This window comes from Mus musculus, chromosome 2 (assembly GCF_000001635.26).
Source record: "Mus musculus strain C57BL/6J chromosome 2, GRCm38.p6 C57BL/6J".
Classification (NCBI taxonomy): Eukaryota; Metazoa; Chordata; class Mammalia; order Rodentia; family Muridae; genus Mus; species Mus musculus.
Window position 1 is genome coordinate 100,624,808 of NC_000068.7, and position 10,545 is coordinate 100,635,352.

The 10,545-nt window shown below is 37.4% G+C and overlaps 1 pseudogene; it reads right to left on the reverse strand.

Annotated features, from left to right (window-relative positions):
- Nucleotides 1-1,391: 1,391 nt before the first annotated feature.
- On the reverse strand, nucleotides 1,392-3,545 carry Gm13810 (predicted gene 13810; annotated as a pseudogene).

The window sequence follows — 10,545 nt, forward strand, 5'->3', positions numbered from 1 at the left end:
GATATTTCAGCTTTAGCATATTCTCATATTGGGAATAATTACAATCAGAAATTTGCCCATAAATACATATCAAATAACACACACACACGTATAATAGCAAAATTAATCTGCAATTTATTTGCTTAGCAGCTTAAGTGTTTAATGAAATGCCTTCAAGTATACACCAGCAACAAACCATGATTTTCATTCTTGAGTATTGTTTCTTATTTATTCTAGAATCAGTGGCACCTGGGAGAATGGGGGCTGTAAATGAGGCAGACAACAGCAGTAGCCAACTTAATCAGAGCTGCAGACAATTTATACTCTGAGGATTAAGAAGAATCTCATAAGTAAGGTTTTAAGATAAAAAATCAATGTATGTGTGATAGGAAAATATTTTGCTATAGAAGCGTATGGGTAACCACAGCCACAGTAAACTCACTCCTATCCATGACACTTGGAAGGAGCATAAAAAACATTCAATGAACTATTCTGTGTTTGGGAAAAATTGAGGTTACAAAGTTCTTGTCTTGTTTTCTTAGAGTTTTCTTCCAAGTTCTCAGAATTCTTACATGAATCCATTATTGGATGGTGTTCTGATATTATGCCAGGGGCAAATATCTATAGAAGAATGACAAACAGATAATATATGAAGGATAAATAAATGACACAAAAGGTGATGAATAGATTATAAGTGTGCAGTGTCTGTATATATTATTATATGTGTATGATTTGTTACTTTATCTAATCAATACTGAATAATTTGTATAGATAAATGTCTGCTAATATTCTAATTCTTTTTTTTCAGTAGTCTTAAGATTGTTGCTCTTTTCCCAGTAGACAATGTAGAATTATAATTAGCCTTTTAACTTGAAATAAGAAAGTTCATATTATTACTCAATGTTTCCTGTATAAGCAAAACTGGCTCCTATGTAATGCTTCCTTCCTCTATTGCATTATCTTATAAATGGCGTGCTTATAAAATACAAATGAATACTAGAATTTAGGAACCTAAATTATAATGTTTCAGTCACTTTACTAGTTTCTGTTAAGCATAAGTATTCGTGGGTCACATGTACTAAGAGAATGTTATATTCACATCCTGTGTCTTTCTCTTACTACTGATATGACGATGGACAAAGATCTCAGCCATTCTCTTACCTTGTGCTTTATCAGTACAAACAGAAAAACAATTCCTGTAGTCAGAGTTCAAGGCAAATATATTGACCTGACAGATATAAAAGATAAATCTTAAATATAAGTTGCTTCATATATTCTGTTCTACTATAAAAATACAAATTTAAAAATTATTATTATTGTTATTGTTTATTATTATTATTATTATTATTATTATTATTATTATTATTATTTTGCTGCAGCTGCTGTTTATTGACATTCATGTGGGCACTATAGCAACAGGCCTGGAGACTCTGCAGAATACAAGGTGCAAAATGGAGTGTCTGCAGTGACAGCAGTGGAGTGCACAAGGAGTGGAGAGGCCAAAGCTGTTGGGAAAGCAGGTCAGGGCCAGGGCCAAAAGTCATCTACACTGGGCCCCTGGGCCCCACGCCCTCAGGCCCTACTCTTGCTGTCTCCTGACTCCAGGCTAGGGCTGGGAATTCTCTGGACAACTTTCTATAGGAGCAAAGTACAGAGCTGCTGCTGCCCTTCTGTGATAAAGTCAGAGGGTTTCCAGTCCTGCATTCCTCCTTCATCCCTGGCTCAAGTAGGGCCATGAAAAATAGCTAGGCTCTATTACATGTTTTAGAGGCATTAATTTTCCCTAGTGTCCCAGCCCACCAGCGCCACACTATGGCCCAGAGTGAGCACTACATGCGTTGCTGGCCTAATAAAAAGGATAAGAGAGGGGAAGGGACAGGGGCTAGAAGAGGGGCCCCAGAGGGCCATTAAGGTACAGGCACGACACGCATGGTGTTGGTGAATCCAGAGCCAGGGCGCCACTCGGTCAGCACAATGACCACATCTCCCTTCTTGAAGAAGCCTCGGGCCTTGCCAACATCCATGGCCAAGGTTACACGATGGTCAACATCCTCAGCCCAGGCATTCAGTATGGCATCCTTACACAGCACAGGGAAGATGCCACGGTACAGATGGGCCTGGCAAGCAGTCTGGGAATTGCACATCACAGCAATGATAGGAGCCCGAGGGCAGTACCTGGCCATGACTTGGTGAGCACGATAATGGCCCTACTGCAGGATTGAAGGAGGCCTCCACGGTACCCACAGTGGCAGCTTCTGTGGGGTCGCTGGTAATGTTGCCAGGCGGCGGAGTTCCTCAAATAGCTGTAAGTGGTAGATGACAGCCTCTGCCTCTCGGGCAATCAGGTGCTGCATGTGAACACCCTCCGGAGGGTAGTCCCCCTTGGAAGTTTCTCTGGACAGCACGATGCCGTCTGCTCCATCCAGGACTGCATTGGCTACATCACTGCCTTCAGCATGAGTGGGGCATGGATTCTTGACTATGCTTTCCAGCATCTGTGTGGCACACTTGACAAGCTTCCCAGCTTGGTTGCATCTTCCGTTCATCGTCTTCTGAGCCAGGAAGACCTTCTCTGCAAGAATCTCAATGCCCAGGTCACCACGAGCCACCATCATCCCATCACTGGCCTCCAAGATCTCATCAAACCTGCGGACACCTTCATGGTTCTCAATCTTGCTGATGATATTGATGTTCTTGCCCTTCTCTCCCAGGACCTTCCTGACTTCATGCACACCAGCTGCTTTGCGGATGAAAGATGCAAGCACTATGTCCACATCCTGCTCCACCCCAAACTTTAGGTCATGGATGTCCTTTTCCGACACAGCGGGGAGATCCACAGCAGCGCCGGACAGGATCACACACTTCTTGCTGCCCAAGGACGCACCATTCTCCACCTTTGTCACCAGGAAGCCAGCACCTTTCTCCTTCACCTGCAGTGAGATGAGCCCATCGTCCACGGAGATCTTGCTGCCCACCTCCACCACCTTGCAGATGTTCTTGTAGTCCAGCCACAGGATCCTCTCGTCACACTTCATGAAAGCTTTGTTCAGGGTGATCTTCAGAGTGGCTCCCCTCTTCAGCTCCATCTCTTCAGTGCCGCTACCCTTGATGAGTCCAGTCCAGATCTCGGGTCCCTTTGTATCCAGAGCCACCACAATGGGACGGTAGAGAATGGAATCAGATGCAAAGCTTTCTGTGGCTTCACGGACATTCTTAATGGTCTCTGCATGGTACTCATGGGTTCTATGAGAGAAATTCTACTGAGCCACATTCATTCTAGACTTAATCATCTCCTTCAGCATCTCCACAGATCGGGAAGCAGGCCCAATGGTACAAATGATGCCAGTGTTGCAGGCCCTGATGGGCACGGAGTCAATGTCCAGGCAGCACATGTGTTCCAGGAAGGTGTCAGCCATGGCTACATGGAGCTGCTAGGTATGAATGAAGGCAGTCCCTGCTTTGCTGTGTGGCTTCGGCGTGGTTCCTGAAGTCCTCGGGTGTACTTTTGTTCCTGCTGTGATACCTAAAGCAGACATCTGGGGAGTGAGGACACATTGCTGCTATGCCTTATTGTTTCTTTTTCAAATTCATTTATGACAACTGAAGGTTAGATAAAAATGTCATCTATCATTTTTCATATTAACACTTTGGAGCCTCCAAATTAATTAGCAAACAATTGCCATCAGAATTCATTTTTAAAGATTTATTTATTAGTGTAATGTATGAGTACACTGTAGCTGTCTTCAAACACACCAGAAGAGGGCATCGGATCCCATTACAGATGACTGTGAACCACTGTGTGGTTGCTAGGAATTGAACTCAGGACCTCTGGATAGAACTCTTTTTTTAATTCTCACATTTCTTGTGAATGACTTTTCTATTTGTAAAAGAAAGTATCATTAAATTCCATCACAGCTGGACAACATTTCACTTTTTAAATTGGGGCATCTGAGATTTCTTCTGGAGATTAGGATTCTACAAAGGGCACTTTCATTATTCCCCTGTGGTAAGCAAGGAATAAGACAGATACCCAAGGGCAGCTGTGAAAGCTGTGCTCAATTACTTTTCTAGACTCTAACACAAGCAGACAAGTCCTTCCCAGTGTGTTTGTGGAGTCAGACTTTTGTTTTTAACCTCACAGCCCTACGCTTCTGCTACAGACAGACAAGAAAAGAACTTTTGCTACAGTGAAAATCATTTGTGAAGATTTTCCTTTCCTTTGCAATGCTCCTCAGATCAACCATACCCTCCTCTACATTCTGAGGAGGCAGCAATACTCACAATATTTGTGGACCATCATTTGAAATCTCACAAAATTAGACCCTGACTGTCACATATTTCCCAGTTGTGACTATAGATGACACCATGGGAAATTTCTATTTTTTTGTTTGTGTTGTATTGTGTTGTGTTGTGTTGTAAGACAGGGTTTCTCTGTGTAGTGCTGGCTGTCCTAGAACTCACTCTGTAAACTAGGCTGGCCTCGAACTCAGAAATCTGCCTGTCTCTGCTTCCCATGTGCTGGGATTAAAGGCACACGCCACCACTGCCCGGTGGTAAATCTTTATTTTAATTCATATATTTCTTACAAGTAACATTATCACTTGGGAAAGAATATATAAATTTAATTACAGCTTAATTCTTTTTCACCTTTGAACTTGGCATCTGAGACCAGACAGTTAAGAAGTGACTCCTGAAGATTCTGTCTGATGATCTTCAAAGTACTTGGAATTCATTTGTTCTATACATGATCTAAACAAACCCCCAACTTATTTAATGATGACTCTGAGTTGCTGTATATTATAGGAATATTGTAAATTTCAAGGAAACTTACAAATAACAGTGAATGTTGTCTTCTCCCCCCCTCTGGTTTCCTGTGCCAACTGGAGAAAGACAGAATAAGAAGAGAAAGGTAGTGTCTAACAAGTAGCTCTGAGCTTCTAAAGAAATGCCAATCAGGGTATTTTACACAGCTATATATTATTATGGACAACTTTTAATCAGTCAAGCCAATTTTGTTTGGCATAAAAATCAGTTTATATACCCCGCCATTTATTATTGAGCTACTTAGAAGGTACTTACAAAGTCACAGGTCTTTGTACTAATGTAGACAACAGGCCATTATGAACCATAACTCGAGTTTTGGGAGAAAACACAATGCAGTCCTTGGGATAAAAGGCCAGCTTTCATGTGTCCCTTTTTTTCTCTTTGAAACTTCAGATAGTGCTGTATCCTCTGAGATGTGGGAGTGACAGAGAGAAAAGTTACTTTACTGTTTTATTTTTTACATAAATAGATTGTCATAATTTAAAGACATGTAGAGAACTCGAATGTGGAAATACGGATTGTTAAAACTAGCATTCCAAAAAGTTTTAAGAAAAATGATTATACTGTTTTGAACCTAAAATCCTAGTGATTGTTTTATTACAGGAGGAACATGAATATTTTTAGAGAATATATTGCATGTATTATTTTTTTCAATTATTTCAATGTTATTAGTTATTTTTCTTGGGATAATTATGCACAAAAAGTATTACCAAAATGAAAAGAATTGTCAAATTTCATAGAGCTAATTAACATTTGAGCCCAGATTGGACATCATGTCTGCTGGAACTGTAGATTTGTGCCAGATTCTAGAGGCAATGTGTTACAATTCATGGATTTGGCTGGCCCACAATCAGGGGGAGGCTCATTGAAAAATATATTCAGGATGATAAGTACCATAAGGGATGATTGTTTAGTCAATGTCCTGATGTATCTACAAGGCTTATGGAAGTCTCTGGCTCACAATTAGATGCTCAGCAACTGCTGTTAAGAAATGAGTAAATGAATACACAAAGAGGTCTTTGTTTTTAATTACACAAAATAATTGCAATAACTTCTGAATCTATCTTTTCAGTTCTACTCATCTCTTACTTACAGTTTCAGTTAGGCATGACAAAAATGTTTGCCATTAGTATGTAAAATATTTATGGAGGATATTTCTACGAAATAACTAACACATGGTAGTAATGACACACTTTTTCTACCTCTGATAGTGACGTGTATGTTTAAAAAACAAATGTGTATAAATCCATTTCTGTCATTCCATCGTTGAAGAAAATCATTCAGAACTACTTTCTGCTTTTTCAGTTCAGTTTATAAGTTTGGGTAGCTTTTGTAATAAACATTTGGAAAGTGAATGAGATAAGGAAAATAATGTCAACCATTGTACATGATGTCCTTAACAAAATAAATTGCCTGTCTTTGTGACCTCGGTCACAAGTGAAGTAAAATAGTCCAAGCTGTGTTTAAATATAATCACTTAAAAAACAGACTGAGTCAAACCCTGCAATGCCAATAGTTACTGCTTATTTTGCCCAGGTCAATAACCATGTAAAATGTCTGTGTTCATAACTGTTACATGACATGACTGCAATAAATATATTTTAGCAAGAAATTTGTTATCCAGAAGTGATTTACGCATCAGCACTCTCTCACATTTTGTTAAAATATTAGCAATTCCTTCCAGAGTTGTATAAAGAGGAAAATGAGCTATCTCTCAAAGAACAACTCACAGGTTTATCTAAACATAGTAATTTCAGGAAGATTTCATGGCACAAAGAAGTGAATTCTAGAATTCTAAGCAATGAAGTTTCTTTTCTAGGGTTTTTTTTGGGGGGGGGGGGGCAAAAGAGAACTCAAGTAGGTAGGTTTAAGCTAAAAGTGAGTTCAAAATGGCTCTTTATTGAATAAATTTGGGGGAAATCATTTTTCTCTACTTCTTAACTCACACCTCAGGAAGAGGATTGATGAAGAGAAGTCTCTTGACATTTCTATCTGCAGCTTGTAAAACTTGGTAGAGAAAACTCAAAGCTATCTCCTAATCAATTAATTCATCTTTATATGTAATCTGAAATCTTGTATCATTTATAAATACCAAGTAGTTATAGTATATAAATTGATATGTTTATACAAATTTAAGTGCATTACTTGTGTCACCAGAAATCACTCAATAAAAGTTAATTTCAGTTAAAAGATTTCAGAATGCCATGCTTAATAATCTAGTTGGCTGCAGTCACCTTTTAATTTAGGGAACTCACTGTACAGTGAGTTTAAAGATTACAATCCTTCCTGCATGAGGTATAAAATATGTGATAGCATTCTATAATACTAATATCATCTAACATTTTATAATACTTGATTTGGCTATGTTGAATTGAAAATTTATTTCAAAGACAATTTTCTGATCAGTTGCCAACAAAAGGTAGCAATAATGGGAGTGTTTAAGTGTTCTCTCTGCAAGTTCCTAAATTAATGATTCATTACTAGCTAAGGACTTTGATATCTGTGTAAACTCTCAGTTGTCACCTTGACTGGATCTGGAATCAACTTGAAGATAATTCATTGGAATCTCTTCTGAGATATTTTTGTTATTAGTTTAATTGAATTGAGAAAAATTTTGCAATGAATGTAACCTTCAGATGGCAGCCCACTTACAGGGCACAAAAGAAGGAAAGCTTTTCACTTGTCTCTTGGACTCAATCTTGAGACAAACTTATTCTATCCTGTTCCTGCTATTGCTGATCTCTTAACTGATAACAGAACCAAATTTTTTTGTGCTTCCAACATGAACTGAGACCATCAGCTATTTGTAAATATTCCAGCTCTTGATTGACAAATTGGGTCTGTGAATCTTCTGTCATGGTGGATTAGGGATTGTGTCCTACAACCCACACACCATGATACATGATCATGTTGGACAAGTCAGACCTTAACATGTAAGCCATTTTAGTAAATCATCCAAATCAATTTGTCCCCATATCATCTATCAGTCTGTCTGCCCATGTATCTATCTAGTATCATCTATCAGTTATTAGTTCTGTTTCTATGAAGAACCTTAATAATATACCTATTATAGCTCTTTTGAAAAATATTGACATAAAATTACTGCGGTTTTTTCCTAACAATTTCTAAGATTGAGGACACAAAGTTAACCTAACTATCAATGTGTGATACAGAACTGAAGTTTGTTGATATTACTACCATTTTCCTTCTGCCAATATATTCCTTACTACATGAATTGTTCATGACTTGTGTATTGCTTGATGATACTAACTTGAACTTGAATGGCTTATTTACCACCCCAAAACATCAAAGATATACATTCTAGGTTTTGCTTTTGTTACTATTCTGAGTTCATTGACTCACATTTATTTAAGAAGACTTTATCATTAGAATTTTCAGGAAACTCTCAAATTCGCTTATTTCTGACTCTGGGCTTCAGGATGGTGTTGTCATTTTGACTAGATGTCTTATTGCTTGAAAAATATCTGGACATCTATGACAACAAAACACCTACAGTAAACATTGCTGCTTCTTTTTAAACCAGGGAGTAGACAATTATAGGATAACTTTCTATCTTTACAAAGCAGTAAAGTAATACAAATGTAGAGAACTTAATGATTAATATTTAACTCCAAATTTGACATACTCACAAAATAGAAAATTTCAACATATTGTACGAATAATAAAATATATGATTTGTTATTTTATTTTTAACCATTAATTTTATTTTCTACAGTATAAGAAAATTACATTATTAATTAATGGCATGTACTATTTGATTTGAAAAAATAATAATCATTTAGTAGTAAAATAGTGACATTTTTAACTATGAAAATTAATAAATATAAAGGCCAACTTAATATAATATTTTAGGATATCTCATGGATTTGATGGCTGACTACATTGCCTTCTTATAATAATACTCTTAACAGGAAGGTAGTTCTTACAATTAAAATGTTTGATAATCATGTGAAAGGTAGATATTTTTAAAGCAGAAAAAAATAAATAAAGAGAGCCTCAGAATTTCCTTCTGCTGTCAAAACTCTGTAACTGAACATTCAGTTAAAGATTGAGAGATATATTTAAGCACTGTATTTCTTGGGAAAAATAAACTACTTCAGAGATCGTCTCTGCCTTCCAGTACTAACTCTGCTTTATAACTCCACAGGGTACACTTCACGGGGAAAGGCTAGCACTTCTGAAGAAGCCCCCTCTCCCATACTTAGAATTTATTTATGAATAGACCGTGTGTAGTGCTCGAGGTAACTTTCTGTCAATTAAACTCTTTGCTATGTTCCTATCACCTGTGTGTAGTTATGATTCCAGACCTTAATAAAACATAATTCGTATTTATGATGCCATAGCAGTGATCAAGAACACTCCTGATACAGAAGGGGCTGTACAGGCAGGCAGAGGAACCCTCAACAGATACTTAGAGTCCATGATGTATCAGATATTGTGAGCAGTAAGCCAGAAAAATGAGGCACACCCTGTACTCTCAGCTGGAGTTTCCTCAGGAGACATGACCACAGATAATCACGGATTGAGTTAGATATGAAAGGAGCTTTGAGAGAAATATAAATAATGCTTGTTATAAACGTGAAGGAAAAAAAAAAGTAAAAACATGTCTCTAGGGGGCAAAGCTAAGAAATTTTACCAAAGGTTTTAAAGCAAGACTTTGCTGAGATTGCAAGCGGAGGGAGTCTCATATGACATATAACGTTTCCATGCCCTGGACTGAGTGCATTTCAAAATTTTAAAGCCACATTGGATTCTGTCATAGATACGTGGATCTATGGAAAATCCATGGGAGGATTTTCCAAAAAAATAAAATAAAATAAAATAAAATAAAATAAAATACTGGGAACTCCCTCAGGCTCGCCTGCCTCAGGAATCTCCTTTCTTGCTCTGATAGTCTCATTGGATCTTCACAGTATTTCAGAACAGTTACAATTTATTCTACTTTCATGTTTCCTTGTGTGGCTCACACACCAGTACATTTTTAATCACTAACTGCTATTAAGTAAACAAACCACATATGTTCTACTCAAGTGATACCTGTTTCTTTATATAATTAACAAAAATACATCATTTGAAGGTAATAAGCTCTTTGAAATCCTACGTAGCTGCAAATTGGTTTTATTTAGTAAACACATCCTTTTCCTCGGTTTGGTTTTAGAAATGTCTATAAATGGCTACAGTGTCCCTTAAAGGGGCTAGCCTAGTACACTAATGCATGAAAAATATTTCCTTTTTTAAAAAATGGAAAATTTTAGAAAGTTTAACTCATTATTGCTAATAGTATTATTATAAATTAGCAGCTATTGGACTAAATACATGACATGTGAACTTCCTTATTTTTCACTTAATATAACATGTCGTGACAAAAAACACAAGATAACAAATGTCAGTATACTTGACTTGGTAATTGATCAAGAATTGTGTTTACTTTTTTTATTTAATAGGGGAACACGATAGTAGTTAGATTTTCCCCCAATAATGCCCATATTCTGCCCATCCGGGAATTAGTATCTTCCTCTTTTCATGGACTTTTCATACCTGGAAGAAAATGCCAGGATGTTTACTATAAAAGAAAGGTCTCACTAAGCTCTCTCTATCTTTTTTACTGTTACAGAAACCAGCAGCATTTGAGATGGTTTGGGCTCATATACACCGAGGCTAACAACAAAAGGCTTAACTGGCTTAAAAATTATCAACATCTACTGGGATAATTTTGTAAAT